This window comes from Haematobia irritans, chromosome 5 (genome assembly GCF_050003625.1).
Source record: "Haematobia irritans isolate KBUSLIRL chromosome 5, ASM5000362v1, whole genome shotgun sequence".
Lineage (NCBI taxonomy): Eukaryota > Metazoa > Arthropoda > Insecta > Diptera > Muscidae > Haematobia > Haematobia irritans.
In genome coordinates, this window is record NC_134401.1 from 32,984,027 (window position 1) to 32,998,123 (window position 14,097).

At 33.7% G+C, this 14,097-nt stretch overlaps 8 non-coding genes and 7 pseudogenes across 8 annotated transcripts; all 15 read left to right on the plus strand.

Moving 5' to 3' along the window:
* Nucleotides 1–588: 588 nt before the first annotated feature.
* LOC142242062 (5S ribosomal RNA) lies at nt 589–707 on the plus strand. The gene has a single exon (XR_012723949.1). It is a non-coding gene; the product is annotated as a 5S ribosomal RNA (ribosomal RNA).
* Nucleotides 708–1,113: 406 nt separating this feature from the next.
* On the plus strand, nt 1,114–1,232 carry LOC142242249 (5S ribosomal RNA). The gene has a single exon (XR_012724087.1). It is a non-coding gene; the product is annotated as a 5S ribosomal RNA (ribosomal RNA).
* A 1,121-nt stretch (nt 1,233–2,353) lies between these two features.
* On the plus strand, nt 2,354–2,472 carry LOC142242063 (5S ribosomal RNA). The gene has a single exon (XR_012723950.1). It is a non-coding gene; the product is annotated as a 5S ribosomal RNA (ribosomal RNA).
* A 406-nt stretch (nt 2,473–2,878) lies between these two features.
* LOC142242109 (5S ribosomal RNA) lies at nt 2,879–2,998 on the plus strand (annotated as a pseudogene).
* Nucleotides 2,999–4,119: 1,121 nt separating this feature from the next.
* LOC142242102 (5S ribosomal RNA) lies at nt 4,120–4,238 on the plus strand (annotated as a pseudogene).
* Nucleotides 4,239–4,644: 406 nt separating this feature from the next.
* On the plus strand, nt 4,645–4,763 carry LOC142242250 (5S ribosomal RNA). Its single transcript, XR_012724088.1, has one exon. It is a non-coding gene; the product is annotated as a 5S ribosomal RNA (ribosomal RNA).
* Nucleotides 4,764–5,884: 1,121 nt separating this feature from the next.
* Nucleotides 5,885–6,003, plus strand: LOC142242064 (5S ribosomal RNA). The gene has a single exon (XR_012723951.1). It is a non-coding gene; the product is annotated as a 5S ribosomal RNA (ribosomal RNA).
* A 407-nt stretch (nt 6,004–6,410) lies between these two features.
* On the plus strand, nt 6,411–6,530 carry LOC142242110 (5S ribosomal RNA; annotated as a pseudogene).
* Nucleotides 6,531–7,651: 1,121 nt separating this feature from the next.
* On the plus strand, nt 7,652–7,770 carry LOC142242101 (5S ribosomal RNA; annotated as a pseudogene).
* Nucleotides 7,771–8,177: 407 nt separating this feature from the next.
* LOC142242111 (5S ribosomal RNA) lies at nt 8,178–8,297 on the plus strand (annotated as a pseudogene).
* A 1,120-nt stretch (nt 8,298–9,417) lies between these two features.
* LOC142242212 (5S ribosomal RNA) lies at nt 9,418–9,536 on the plus strand. Its single transcript, XR_012724052.1, has one exon. It is a non-coding gene; the product is annotated as a 5S ribosomal RNA (ribosomal RNA).
* A 406-nt stretch (nt 9,537–9,942) lies between these two features.
* On the plus strand, nt 9,943–10,062 carry LOC142242112 (5S ribosomal RNA; annotated as a pseudogene).
* A 1,119-nt stretch (nt 10,063–11,181) lies between these two features.
* Nucleotides 11,182–11,300, plus strand: LOC142242065 (5S ribosomal RNA). Its single transcript, XR_012723952.1, has one exon. It is a non-coding gene; the product is annotated as a 5S ribosomal RNA (ribosomal RNA).
* Nucleotides 11,301–12,703: 1,403 nt separating this feature from the next.
* Nucleotides 12,704–12,822, plus strand: LOC142242066 (5S ribosomal RNA). The gene has a single exon (XR_012723954.1). It is a non-coding gene; the product is annotated as a 5S ribosomal RNA (ribosomal RNA).
* Nucleotides 12,823–13,228: 406 nt separating this feature from the next.
* Nucleotides 13,229–13,348, plus strand: LOC142242113 (5S ribosomal RNA; annotated as a pseudogene).
* Nucleotides 13,349–14,097: the final 749 nt, after the last annotated feature.

Sequence of the window (14,097 nt, forward strand, 5' to 3'; positions counted from 1 at the left end):
TAGAATATTTTATCGTTGCATTAGAGATACGATCGATTTAATGAATGACATGATCGTTTCGATTGATCGCAATTACATAAGGATGCCTTGCTATTTCAGCATACACTAAATGTTTTCTCAGATGATTGATAATCTGCTTTTGATGTCATAGGCTTAGGAAACGACGTACTTGTTGAAGAAGTAGTACAGACTTTCGTCAAATCGATTTAAAGAGAGTGGCACTTCGTCATTTTTCGATTTGGCAACTTCAGCAGACAAAGATCTTGGACTTCTTCGCATGACTTGATAAATATCGATACACAAAAATTCGTAATAAGTACCTCTTACGGTTGCAATGCATTATTTTCCTAATATTTTGTATACATTTGTTGTAAATACTTTTTGTAAACACGTTTTGAATAATTCTTATTGAGAAATGATATTTTGAATCAATAAGTTCTCTCATAATTATTTAATGACTTGGAAATATTGATAAATAGAAGATTTACAAATAATAAATTCTTCGCATCAACCTCATCTACGAAGTAAATTAAAACTTACAAAGTCATTCAATTCGAATTGATGATACCAAATAGTCATGGTTCTTTCGCCAACGACCATACCACGCTGAGTACATCGGTTCTCGTCCGATCACCGAAATTAAGCAGCGTCGGGCGCGGTTAGTACTTAGATGGTGGACCGCTTGGGAACACCGCGTGTTGTTGGCATCTTCCAACTTTTTATGCTAATTTCTATGGTTTCGTCATTATTTAATGTTCAAAACAATTATTGTACCTATGTACTTACTTATTTGAGCTAATATTTATTTCACATTCTTTTTAAATGGCGACAACCATTTGTTCGTTTTTTTGCCAGTTGGTAATGAAATTGGTAACAAATGTACTTTTTCATATAAAAATCTAAACATATTCGTATAGAACGAAATGTTGACCAATTTATTTATTGTGTAAAATATTTAAAACGTTTGATAAGTATAAATTGGCACTATTGTCATTACCGGTTTCGTCTTTGTTTCTTTTGGCTAATAACAATACACGTAACCGTAGCGTCAAAATAAAAACACATTACCAAGCCACGCGATTTCAAATAAAGTTAAATAGTCAGTGTTCATTTGCCAACGACCATACCACGCTGAGTACATCGGTTCTCGTCCGATCACCGAAATTAAGCAGCGTCGGGCGCGGTTAGTACTTAGATGGAGGACCGCTTGGGAACACCGCGTGTTGTTGGCATTGTTCAACTCTTTTATTTTATTTTTAGCTTATTTGACACTACGTCGTATGGGTTAGTGTTGAACACAATTAGGCCTATTTCTTCTTAAATATTGTATACATTTGGTGTAATTAGCAACAAAATATGCAGTTTATTAGTTTATTTATGTTTTTCTTGAGAAAGGGGTAATTGGTGTGCGTTTTCATATAAATTCTGAACAATACTTCGTATTTGGTTAGATTCAGGGTCACGAAGTTTTGCAGGTATCCATTCATGTTGCCTTTGTCCATACATATTGTCTTTGCCAGATATTGCGTATTCAATATCACCCTATTTATTTCTGACGCATGCTAGACACATACAAAGTAGACTTTTACAACTAGATTAAAAGTTACTTAAACCTTTTTAGAAGATTGTATTTCATCCGGCAGTGGGTACCATTTGGCAAGATAAAATATTTTTCACGTCCATTTAAAGCAGTTGCTCTATTTACCCGGCTACATGATAATGATGTAATACTATTTTAACGATATTACTGCTTTATTATTATTTCTAGAATATTTTATCTTTGCATTAGAGATACGATCGATTTAATGAATGACATGATCGTTTCGATTGATCGCAATTACATAAGGATGCCTTGCTATTTCAGCATACACTAAATGTTTTCTCAGATGATTGATTATCTGCTTTTGATGTCATAGGCTTAGGAAACGACGTACTTGTTGAAGAAGTAGTACAGACTTTCGTCAAATCAATTTAAAGAGAGTGGCACTTCGTCATTTTTCGATTTGGCAACTTCAGCAGACAAAGATCTTGGACTTCTTCGCATGACTTGATAAATATCGATACACAAAAATTCGTAATAAGTACCTCTTACGGTTGCAATGCATTATTTTCCTAATATTTTGTATACATTTGTTGTAAATACTTTTTGTAAACACGTTTTGAATAATTCTTATTGAGAAATGATATTTTGAATCAATAAGTTCTCTCATAATTATTTAATGACTTGGAAATATTGATAAATAGAAGATTTACAAATAATAAATTCTTCGCATCAACCTCATCTACGAAGTAAATTAAAACTTACAAAGTCATTCAATTCGAATTGATGATACCAAATAGTCATGGTTCTTTCGCCAACGACCATACCACGCTGAGTACATCGGTTCTCGTCCGATCACCGAAATTAAGCAGCGTCGGGCGCGGTTAGTACTTAGATGGTGGACCGCTTGGGAACACCGCGTGTTGTTGGCATCTTCCAACTTTTTATGCTAATTTCTATGGTTTCGTCATTATTTAATGTTCAAAACAATTATTGTACCTATGTACTTACTTATTTGAGCTAATATTTATTTCACATTCTTTTTAAATGGCGACAACCATTTGTTCGTTTTTTTGCCAGTTGGTAATGAAATTGGTAACAAATGTACTTTTTCATATAAAAATCTAAACATATTCGTATAGAACGAAATGTTGACCAATTTATTTATTGTGTAAAATATTTAAAACGTTTGATAAGTATAAATTGGCACTATTGTCATTACCGGTTTCGTCTTTGTTTCTTTTGGCTAATAACAATACACGTAACCGTAGCGTCAAAATAAAAACACATTACCAAGCCACGCGATTTCAAATAAAGTTAAATAGTCAGTGTTCATTTGCCAACGACCATACCACGCTGAGTACATCGGTTCTCGTCCGATCACCGAAATTAAGCAGCGTCGGGCGCGGTTAGTACTTAGATGGAGGGACCGCTTGGGAACACCGCGTGTTGTTGGCATTGTTCAACTCTTTTATTTTATTTTTAGCTTATTTGACACTACGTCGTATGGGTTAGTGTTGAACACAATTAGGCCTATTTCTTCTTAAATATTGTATACATTTGGTGTAATTAGCAACAAAATATGCAGTTTATTAGTTTATTTATGTTTTTCTTGAGAAAGGGGTAATTGGTGTGCGTTTTCATATAAATTCTGAACAATACTTCGTATTTGGTTAGATTCAGGGTCACGAAGTTTTGCAGGTATCCATTCATGTTGCCTTTGTCCATACATATTGTCTTTGCCAGATATTGCGTATTCAATATCACCCTATTTATTTCTGACGCATGCTAGACACATACAAAGTAGACTTTTACAACTAGATTAAAAGTTACTTAAACCTTTTTAGAAGATTGTATTTCATCCGGCAGTGGGTACCATTTGGCAAGATAAAATATTTTTCACGTCCATTTAAAGCAGTTGCTCTATTTACCCGGCTACATGATAATGATGTAATACTATTTTAACGATATTACTGCTTTATTATTATTTCTAGAATATTTTATCTTTGCATTAGAGATACGATCGATTTAATGAATGACATGATCGTTTCGATTGATCGCAATTACATAAGGATGCCTTGCTATTTCAGCATACACTAAATGTTTTCTCAGATGATTGATTATCTGCTTTTGATGTCATAGGCTTAGGAAACGACGTACTTGTTGAAGAAGTAGTACAGACTTTCGTCAAATCAATTTAAAGAGAGTGGCACTTCGTCATTTTTCGATTTGGCAACTTCAGCAGACAAAGATCTTGGACTTCTTCGCATGACTTGATAAATATCGATACACAAAAATTCGTAATAAGTACCTCTTACGGTTGCAATGCATTATTTTCCTAATATTTTGTATACATTTGTTGTAAATACTTTTTGTAAACACGTTTTGAATAATTCTTATTGAGAAATGATATTTTGAATCAATAAGTTCTCTCATAATTATTTAATGACTTGGAAATATTGATAAATAGAAGATTTACAAATAATAAATTCTTCGCATCAACCTCATCTACGAAGTAAATTAAAACTTACAAAGTCATTCAATTCGAATTGATGATACCAAATAGTCATGGTTCTTTCGCCAACGACCATACCACGCTGAGTACATCGGTTCTCGTCCGATCACCGAAATTAAGCAGCGTCGGGCGCGGTTAGTACTTAGATGGTGGACCGCGTGGGAACACCGCGTGTTGTTGGGATCTTCCAACTTTTTATGCTAATTTCTATGGTTTCGTCATTATTTAATGTTCAAAACAATTATTGTACCTATGTACTTACTTATTTGAGCTAATATTTATTTCACATTCTTTTTAAATGGCGACAACCATTTGTTCGTTTTTTTGCCAGTTGGTAATGAAATTGGTAACAAATGTACTTTTTCATATAAAAATCTAAACATATTCGTATAGAACGAAATGTTGACCAATTTATTTATTGTGTAAAATATTTAAAACGTTTGATAAGTATAAATTGGCACTATTGTCATTACCGGTTTCGTCTTTGTTTCTTTTGGCTAATAACAATACACGTAACCGTAGCGTCAAAATAAAAACACATTACCAAGCCACGCGATTTCAAATAAAGTTAAATAGTCAGTGTTCATTTGCCAACGACCATACCACGCTGAGTACATCGGTTCTCGTCCGATCACCGAAATTAAGCAGCGTCGGGCGCGGTTAGTACTTAGATGGAGGACCGCTTGGGAACACCGCGTGTTGTTGGCATTGTTCAACTCTTTTATTTTATTTTTAGCTTATTTGACACTACGTCGTATGGGTTAGTGTTGAACACAATTAGGCCTATTTCTTCTTAAATATTGTATACATTTGGTGTAATTAGCAACAAAATATGCAGTTTATTAGTTTATTTATGTTTTTCTTGAGAAAGGGATAATTGGTGTGCGATTTCATATAAATTCTGAACAATACTTCGTATTTGGTTAGATTCAGGGTCACGAAGTTTTGCAGGTATCCATTCATGTTGCCTTTGTCCATACATATTGTCTTTGCCAGATATTGCGTATTCAATATCACCCTATTCATTTCTGACGCATGCTAGACACATACAAAGTAGACTTTTACAACTAGATTAAAAGTTACTTAAACCTTTTTAGAAGATTGTATTTCATCCGGCAGTGGGTACCATTTGGCAAGATAAAATATTTTTCACGTCCATTTAAAGCAGTTGCTCTATTTACCCGGCTACATGATAATGATGTAATACTATTTTAACGATATTACTGCTTTATTATTATTTCTAGAATATTTTATCGTTGCATTAGAGATACGATCGATTTAATGAATGACATGATCGTTTCGATTGATCGCAATTACATAAGGATGCCTTGCTATTTCAGCATACACTAAATGTTTTCTCAGATGATTGATAATCTGCTTTTGATGTCATAGGCTTAGGAAACGACGTACTTGTTGAAGAAGTAGTACAGACTTTCGTCAAATCGATTTAAAGAGAGTGGCACTTCGTCATTTTTCGATTTGGCAACTTCAGCAGACAAAGATCTTGGACTTCTTCGCATGACTTGATAAATATCGATACACAAAAATTCGTAATAAGTACCTCTTACGGTTGCAATGCATTATTTTCCTAATATTTTGTATACATTTGTTGTAAATACTTTTTGTAAACACGTTTTGAATAATTCTTATTGAGAAATGATATTTTGAATCAATAAGTTCTCTCATAATTATTTAATGACTTGGAAATATTGATAAATAGAAGATTTACAAATAATAAATTCTTCGCATCAACATCATCTACGAAGTAAATTAAAACTTACAAAGTCATTCAATTCGAATTGATGATACCAAATAGTCATGGTTCTTTCGCCAACGACCATACCACGCTGAGTACATCGGTTCTCGTCCGATCACCGAAATTAAGCAGCGTCGGGCGCGGTTAGTACTTAGATGGTGGACCGCTTGGGAACACCGCGTGTTGTTGGCATCTTCCAACTTTTTATGCTAATTTCTATGGTTTCGTCATTATTTAATGTTCAAAACAATTATTGTACCTATGTACTTACTTATTTGAGCTAATATTTATTTCACATTCTTTTTAAATGGCGACAACCATTTGTTCGTTTTTTTGCCAGTTGGTAATGAAATTGGTAATAAATGTAATTTTGTCATATAAAAATCTAAACATATTCGTATAGAACGAAATGTTGACCAATTTATTTATTGTGTAAAATATTTAAAACGTTTGATAAGTATAAATTGGCACTATTGTCATTACCGGTTTCGTCTTTGTTTCTTTTGGCTAATAACAATACACGTAACCGTAGCGTCAAAATAAAAACACATTACCAAGCCACGCGATTTCAAATAAAGTTAAATAGTCAGTGTTCATTTGCCAACGACCATACCACGCTGAGTACATCGGTTCTCGTCCGATCACCGAAATTAAGCAGCGTCGGGCGCGGTTAGTACTTAGATGGAGGGACCGCTTGGGAACACCGCGTGTTGTTGGCATTGTTCAACTCTTTTATTTTATTTTTAGCTTATTTGACACTACGTCGTATGGGTTAGTGTTGAACACAATTAGGCCTATTTCTTCTTAAATATTGTATACATTTGGTGTAATTAGCAACAAAATATGCAGTTTATTAGTTTATTTATGTTTTTCTTGAGAAAGGGGTAATTGGTGTGCGTTTTCATATAAATTCTGAACAATACTTCGTATTTGGTTAGATTCAGGGTCACGAAGTTTTGCAGGTATCCATTCATGTTGCCTTTGTCCATACATATTGTCTTTGCCAGATATTGCGTATTCAATATCACCCTATTTATTTCTGACGCATGCTAGACACATACAAAGTAGACTTTTACAACTAGATTAAAAGTTACTTAAACCTTTTTAGAAGATTGTATTTCATCCGGCAGTGGGTACCATTTGGCAAGATAAAATATTTTTCACGTCCATTTAAAGCAGTTGCTCTATTTACCCGGCTACATGATAATGATGTAATACTATTTTAACGATATTACTGCTTTATTATTATTTCTAGAATATTTTATCGTTGCATTAGAGATACGATCGATTTAATGAATGACATGATCGTTTCGATTGATCGCAATTACATAAGGATGCCTTGCTATTTCAGCATACACTAAATGTTTTCTCAGATGATTGATTATCTGCTTTTGATGTCATAGGCTTAGGAAACGACGTACTTGTTGAAGAAGTAGTACAGACTTTCGTCAAATCGATTTAAAGAGAGTGGCACTTCGTCATTTTTCGATTTGGCAACTTCAGCAGACAAAGATCTTGGACTTCTTCGCATGACTTGATAAATATCGATACACAAAAATTCGTAATAAGTACCTCTTACGGTTGCAATGCATTATTTTCCTAATATTTTGTATACATTTGTTGTAAATACTTTTTGTAAACACGTTTTGAATAATTCTTATTGAGAAATGATATTTTGAATCAATAAGTTCTCTCATAATTATTTAATGACTTGGAAATATTGATAAATAGAAGATTTACAAATAATAAATTCTTCGCATCAACCTCATCTACGAAGTAAATTAAAACTTACAAAGTCATTCAATTCGAATTGATGATACCAAATAGTCATGGTTCTTTCGCCAACGACCATACCACGCTGAGTACATCGGTTCTCGTCCGATCACCGAAATTAAGCAGCGTCGGGCGCGGTTAGTACTTAGACGGTGGACCGCTTGGGAACACCGCGTGTTGTTGGCATCTTCCAACTTTTTATGCTAATTTCTATGGTTTCGTCATTATTTAATGTTCAAAACAATTATTGTACCTATGTACTTACTTATTTGAGCTAATATTTATTTCACATTCTTTTTAAATGGCGACAACCATTTGTTCGTTTTTTTGCCAGTTGGTAATGAAATTGGTAATAAATGTAATTTTGTCATATAAAAATCTAAACATATTCGTATAGAACGAAATGTTGACCAATTTATTTATTGTGTAAAATATTTAAAACGTTTGATAAGTATAAATTGGCACTATTGTCATTACCGGTTTCGTCTTTGTTTCTTTTGGCTAATAACAATACACGTAACCGTAGCGTCAAAATAAAAACACATTACCAAGCCACGCGATTTCAAATAAAGTTAAATAGTCAGTGTTCATTTGCCAACGACCATACCACGCTGAGTACATCGGTTCTCGTCCGATCACCGAAATTAAGCAGCGTCGGGCGCGGTTAGTACTTAGATGGAGGGACCGCTTGGGAACACCGCGTGTTGTTGGCATTGTTCAACTCTTTTATATTATTTTTAGCTTATTGACACTACGTCGTATGGGTTAGTGTTGAACACAATTAGGCCTATTTCTTCTTAAATATTGTATACATTTGGTGTAATTAGCAACAAAATATGCAGTTTATTAGTTTATTTATGTTTTTCTTGAGAAAGGGGTAATTGGTGTGCGTTTTCATATAAATTCTGAACAATACTTCGTATTTGGTTAGATTCAGGGTCACGAAGTTTTGCAGGTATCCATTCATGTTGCCTTTGTCCATACATATTGTCTTTGCCAGATATTGCGTATTCAATATCACCCTATTTATTTCTGACGCATGCTAGACACATACAAAGTAGACTTTTACAACTAGATTAAAAGTTACTTAAAACTTTTTAGAAGATTGTATTTCATCCGGCAGTGGGTACCATTTGGCAAGATAAAATATTTTTCACGTCCATTTAAAGCAGTTGCTCTATTTACCCGGCTACATGATAATGATGTAATACTATTTTAACGATATTACTGCTTTATTATTATTTCTAGAATATTTTATCGTTGCATTAGAGATACGATCGATTTAATGAATGACATGATCGTTTCGATTGATCGCAATTACATAAGGATGCCTTGCTATTTCAGCATACACTAAATGTTTTCTCAGATGATTGATTATCTGCTTTTGATGTCATAGGCTTAGGAAACGACGTACTTGTTGAAGAAGTAGTACAGACTTTCGTCAAATCGATTTAAAGAGAGTGGCACTTCGTCATTTTTCGATTTGGCAACTTCAGCAGACAAAGATCTTGGACTTCTTCGCATGACTTGATAAATATCGATACACAAAAATTCGTAATAAGTACCTCTTACGGTTGCAATGCATTATTTTCCTAATATTTTGTATACATTTGTTGTAAATACTTTTTGTAAACACGTTTTGAATAATTCTTATTGAGAAATGATATTTTGAATTAATAAGTTCTCTCATAATTATTTAATGACTTGGAAATATTGATAAATAGAAGATTTACAAATAATAAATTCTTCGAATCAACCTCATCTACGAAGTAAATTAAAACTTACAAAGTCATTCAATTCGAATTGATGATACCAAATAGTCATGGTTCTTTCGCCAACGACCATACCACGCTGAGTACATCGGTTCTCGTCCGATCACCGAAATTAAGCAGCGTCGGGCGCGGTTAGTACTTAGATGGGGGACCGCTTGGGAACACCGCGTGTTGTTGGCATCTTCCAACTTTTTATGCTAATTTCTATGGTTTCGTCATTATTTAATGTTCAAAACAATTATTGTACCTATGTACTTACTTATTTGAGCTAATATTTATTTCACATTCTTTTTAAATGGCGACAACCATTTGTTCGTTTTTTTGCCAGTTGGTAATGAAATTGGTAATAAATGTACTTTTTCATATAAAAATCTAAACATATTCGTATAGAACGAAATGTTGACCAATTTATTTATTGTGTAAAATATTTAAAACGTTTGATAAGTATAAATTGGCACTATTGTCATTACCGGTTTCGTCTTTGTTTCTTTTGGCTAATAACAATACACGTAACCGTAGCGTCAAAATTAAAACACATTACCAAGCCACGCGATTTCAAATAAAGTTAAATAGTCAGTGTTCATTTGCCAACGACCATACCACGCTGAGTACATCGGTTCTCGTCCGATCACCGAAATTAAGCAGCGTCGGGCGCGGTTAGTACTTAGATGGAGGGACCGCTTGGGAACACCGCGTGTTGTTGGCATTGTTCAACTCTTTTATTTTATTTTTAGCTTATTGACACTACGTCGTATGGGTTAGTGTTGAACACAATTAGGCCTATTTCTTCTTAAATATTGTATACATTTGGTGTAATTAGCAACAAAATATGCAGTTTATTAGTTTATTTATGTTTTTCTTGAGAAAGGGGTAATTGGTGTGCGTTTTCATATAAATTCTGAACAATACTTCGTATTTGGTTAGATTCAGGGTCACGAAGTTTTGCAGGTATCCATTCATGTTGCCTTTGTCCATACATATTGTCTTTGCCAGATATTGCGTATTCAATATCACCCTATTTATTTCTGACGCATGCTAGACACATACAAAGTAGACTTTTACAACTAGATTAAAAGTTACTTAAACCTTTTTAGAAGATTGTATTTCATCCGGCAGTGGGTACCATTTGGCAAGATAAAATATTTTTCACGTCCATTTAAAGCAGTTGCTCTATTTACCCGGCTACATGATAATGATGTAATACTATTTTAACGATATTACTGCTTTATTATTATTTCTAGAATATTTTATCGTTGCATTAGAGATACGATCGATTTAATGAATGACATGATCGTTTCGATTGATCGCAATTACATAAGGATGCCTTGCTATTTCAGCATACACTAAATGTTTTCTCAGATGATTGATTATCTGCTTTTGATGTCATAGGCTTAGGAAACGACGTACTTGTTGAAGAAGTAGTACAGACTTTCGTCAAATCGATTTAAAGAGAGTGGCACTTCGTCATTTTTCGATTTGGCAACTTCAGCAGACAAAGATCTTGGACTTCTTCGCATGACTTGATAAATATCGATACACAAAAATTCGTAATAAGTACCTCTTACGGTTGCAATGCATTATTTTCCTAATATTTTGTATACATTTGTTGTAAATACTTTTTGTAAACACGTTTTGAATATTCTTATTGAGAAATGATATTTTGAATCAATAAGTTCTCTCATAATTATTTAATGACTTGGAAATATTGAAAAATAGAAGATTTACAAATAATAAATTCTTCGCATCAACCTCATCTACGAAGTAAATTAAAACTTACAAAGTCATTCAATTCGAATTGATGATACCAAATAGTCATGGTTCTTTCGCCAACGACCATACCACGCTGAGTACATCGGTTCTCGTCCGATCACCGAAATTAAGCAGCGTCGGGCGCGGTTAGTACTTAGATGGTGGACCGCTTGGGAACACCGCGTGTTGTTGGCATCTTCCAACTTTTTATGCTAATTTCTATGGTTTCGTCATTATTTAATGTTCAAAACAATTATTGTACCTATGTACTTACTTATTTGAGCTAATATTTATTTCACATTCTTTTTAAATGGCGACAACCATTTGTTCGTTTTTTTGCCAGTTGGTAATGAAATTGGTAACAAATGTACTTTTTCATATAAAAATCTAAACATATTCGTATAGAACGAAATGTTGACCAATTTATTTATTGTACTTAGATGGGGGACCGCTTGGGAACACCGCGTGTTGTTGGCATTGTTCAACTCTTTTATTTTATTTTTAGCTTATTTGACACTACGTCGTATGGTTTAGTGTTGAACACAATTAGGCCTATTTCTTCTTAAATATTGTATACATTTGGTGTAATTAGCAACAAAATATGCAGTTTATTAGTTTATTTATGTTTTTCTTGAGAAAGGGGTAATTGGTGTGCGTTTTCATATAAATTCTGAACAATACTTCGTATTTGGTTAGATTCAGGGTCACGAAGTTTTGCAGGTATCCATTCATGTTGCCTTTGTCCATACATATTGTCTTTGCCAGATATTGCGTATTCAATATCACCCTATTTATTTCTGACGCATGCTAGACACATACAAAGTAGACTTTTACAACTAGATTAAAAGTTACTTAAACCTTTTTAGAAGATTGTATTTCATCCGGCAGTGGGTACCATTTGGCAAGATAAAATATTTTTCACGTCCATTTAAAGCAGTTGCTCTATTTACCCGGCTACATGATAATGATGTAATACTATTTTAACGATATTACTGCTTTATTATTATTTCTAGAATATTTTATCGTTGCATTAGAGATACGATCGATTTAATGAATGACATGATCGTTTCGATTGATCGCAATTACATAAGGATGCCTTGCTATTTCAGCATACACTAAATGTTTTCTCAGATGATTGATTATCTGCTTTTGATGTCATAGGCTTAGGAAACGACGTACTTGTTGAAGAAGTAGTACAGACTTTCGTCAAATCAATTTAAAGAGAGTGGCACTTCGCCATTTTTCGATTTGGCAACTTCAGCAGACAAGGATCTTGGACTTCTTCGCATGACTTGATAAATATCGATACACAAAAATTCGTAATAAGTACCTCTTACGGTTGCAATGCATTATTTTCCTAATATTTTGTATACATTTGTTGTAAATACTTTTTGTAAACACGTTTTGAATAATTCTTATTGAGAAATGATATTTTGAATCAATAAGTTCTCTCATAATTATTTAATGACTTGGAAATATTGATAAATAGAAGATTTACAAATAATAAATTCTTCGCATCAACCTCATCTACGAAGTAAATTAAAACTTACAAAGTCATTCAATTCGAATTGATGATACCAAATAGTCATGGTTCTTTCGCCAACGACCATACCACGCTGAGTACATCGGTTCTCGTCCGATCACCGAAATTAAGCAGCGTCGGGCGCGGTTAGTACTTAGATGGTGGACCGCTTGGGAACACCGCGTGTTGTTGGCATCTTCCAACTTTTTATGCTAATTTCTATGGTTTCGTCATTATTTAATGTTCAAAACAATTATTGTACCTATGTACTTACTTATTTGAGCTAATATTTATTTCACATTCTTTTTAAATGGCGACAACCATTTGTTCGTTTTTTTGCCAGTTGGTAATGAAATTGGTAATAAATGTACTTTTTCATATAAAAATCTAAACATATTCGTATAGAACGAAATGTTGACCAATTTATTTATTGTGTAAAATATTTAAAACGTTTGATAAGTATAAATTGGCACTATTGTCATTACCGGTTTCGTCTTTGTTTCTTTTGGCTAATAACAATACACGTAACCGTAGCGTCAAAATTAAAACACATTACCAAGCCACGCGATTTCAAATAAAGTTAAATAGTCAGTGTTCATTTGCCAACGACCATACCACGCTGAGTACATCGGTTCTCGTCCGATCACCGAAATTAAGCAGCGTCGGGCGCGGTTAGTACTTAGATGGAGGGACCGCTTGGGAACACCGCGTGTTGTTGGCATTGTTCAACTCTTTTATTTTATTTTTAGCTTATTGACACTACGTCGTATGGGTTAGTGTTGAACACAATTAGGCCTATTTCTTCTTAAATATTGTATACATTTGGTGTAATTAGCAACAAAATATGCAGTTTATTAGTTTATTTATGTTTTTCTTGAGAAAGGGGTAATTGGTGTGCGTTTTCATATAAATTCTGAACAATACTTCGTATTTGGTTAGATTCAGGGTCACGAAGTTTTGCAGGTATCCATTCATGTTGCCTTTGTCCATACATATTGTCTTTGCCAGATATTGCGTATTCAATATCACCCTATTTATTTCTGACGCATGCTAGACACATACAAAGTAGACTTTTACAACTAGATTAAAAGTTACTTAAACCTTTTTAGAAGATTGTATTTCATCCGGCAGTGGGTACCATTTGGCAAGATAAAATATTTTTCACGTCCATTTAAAGCAGTTGCTCTATTTACCCGGCTACATGATAATGATGTAATACTATTTTAACGATATTACTGCTTTATTATTATTTCTAGAATATTTTATCGTTGCATTAGAGATACGATCGATTTAATGAATGACATGATCGTTTCGATTGATCGCAATTACATAAGGATGCCTTGCTATTTCAGCATACACTAAATGTTTTCTCAGATGATTGATTATCTGCTTTTGATGTCATAGGCTTAGGAAACGACGTACTTGTTGAAGAAGTAGTACAGACTTTCGTCAAATCGATTTAAAGAGAGT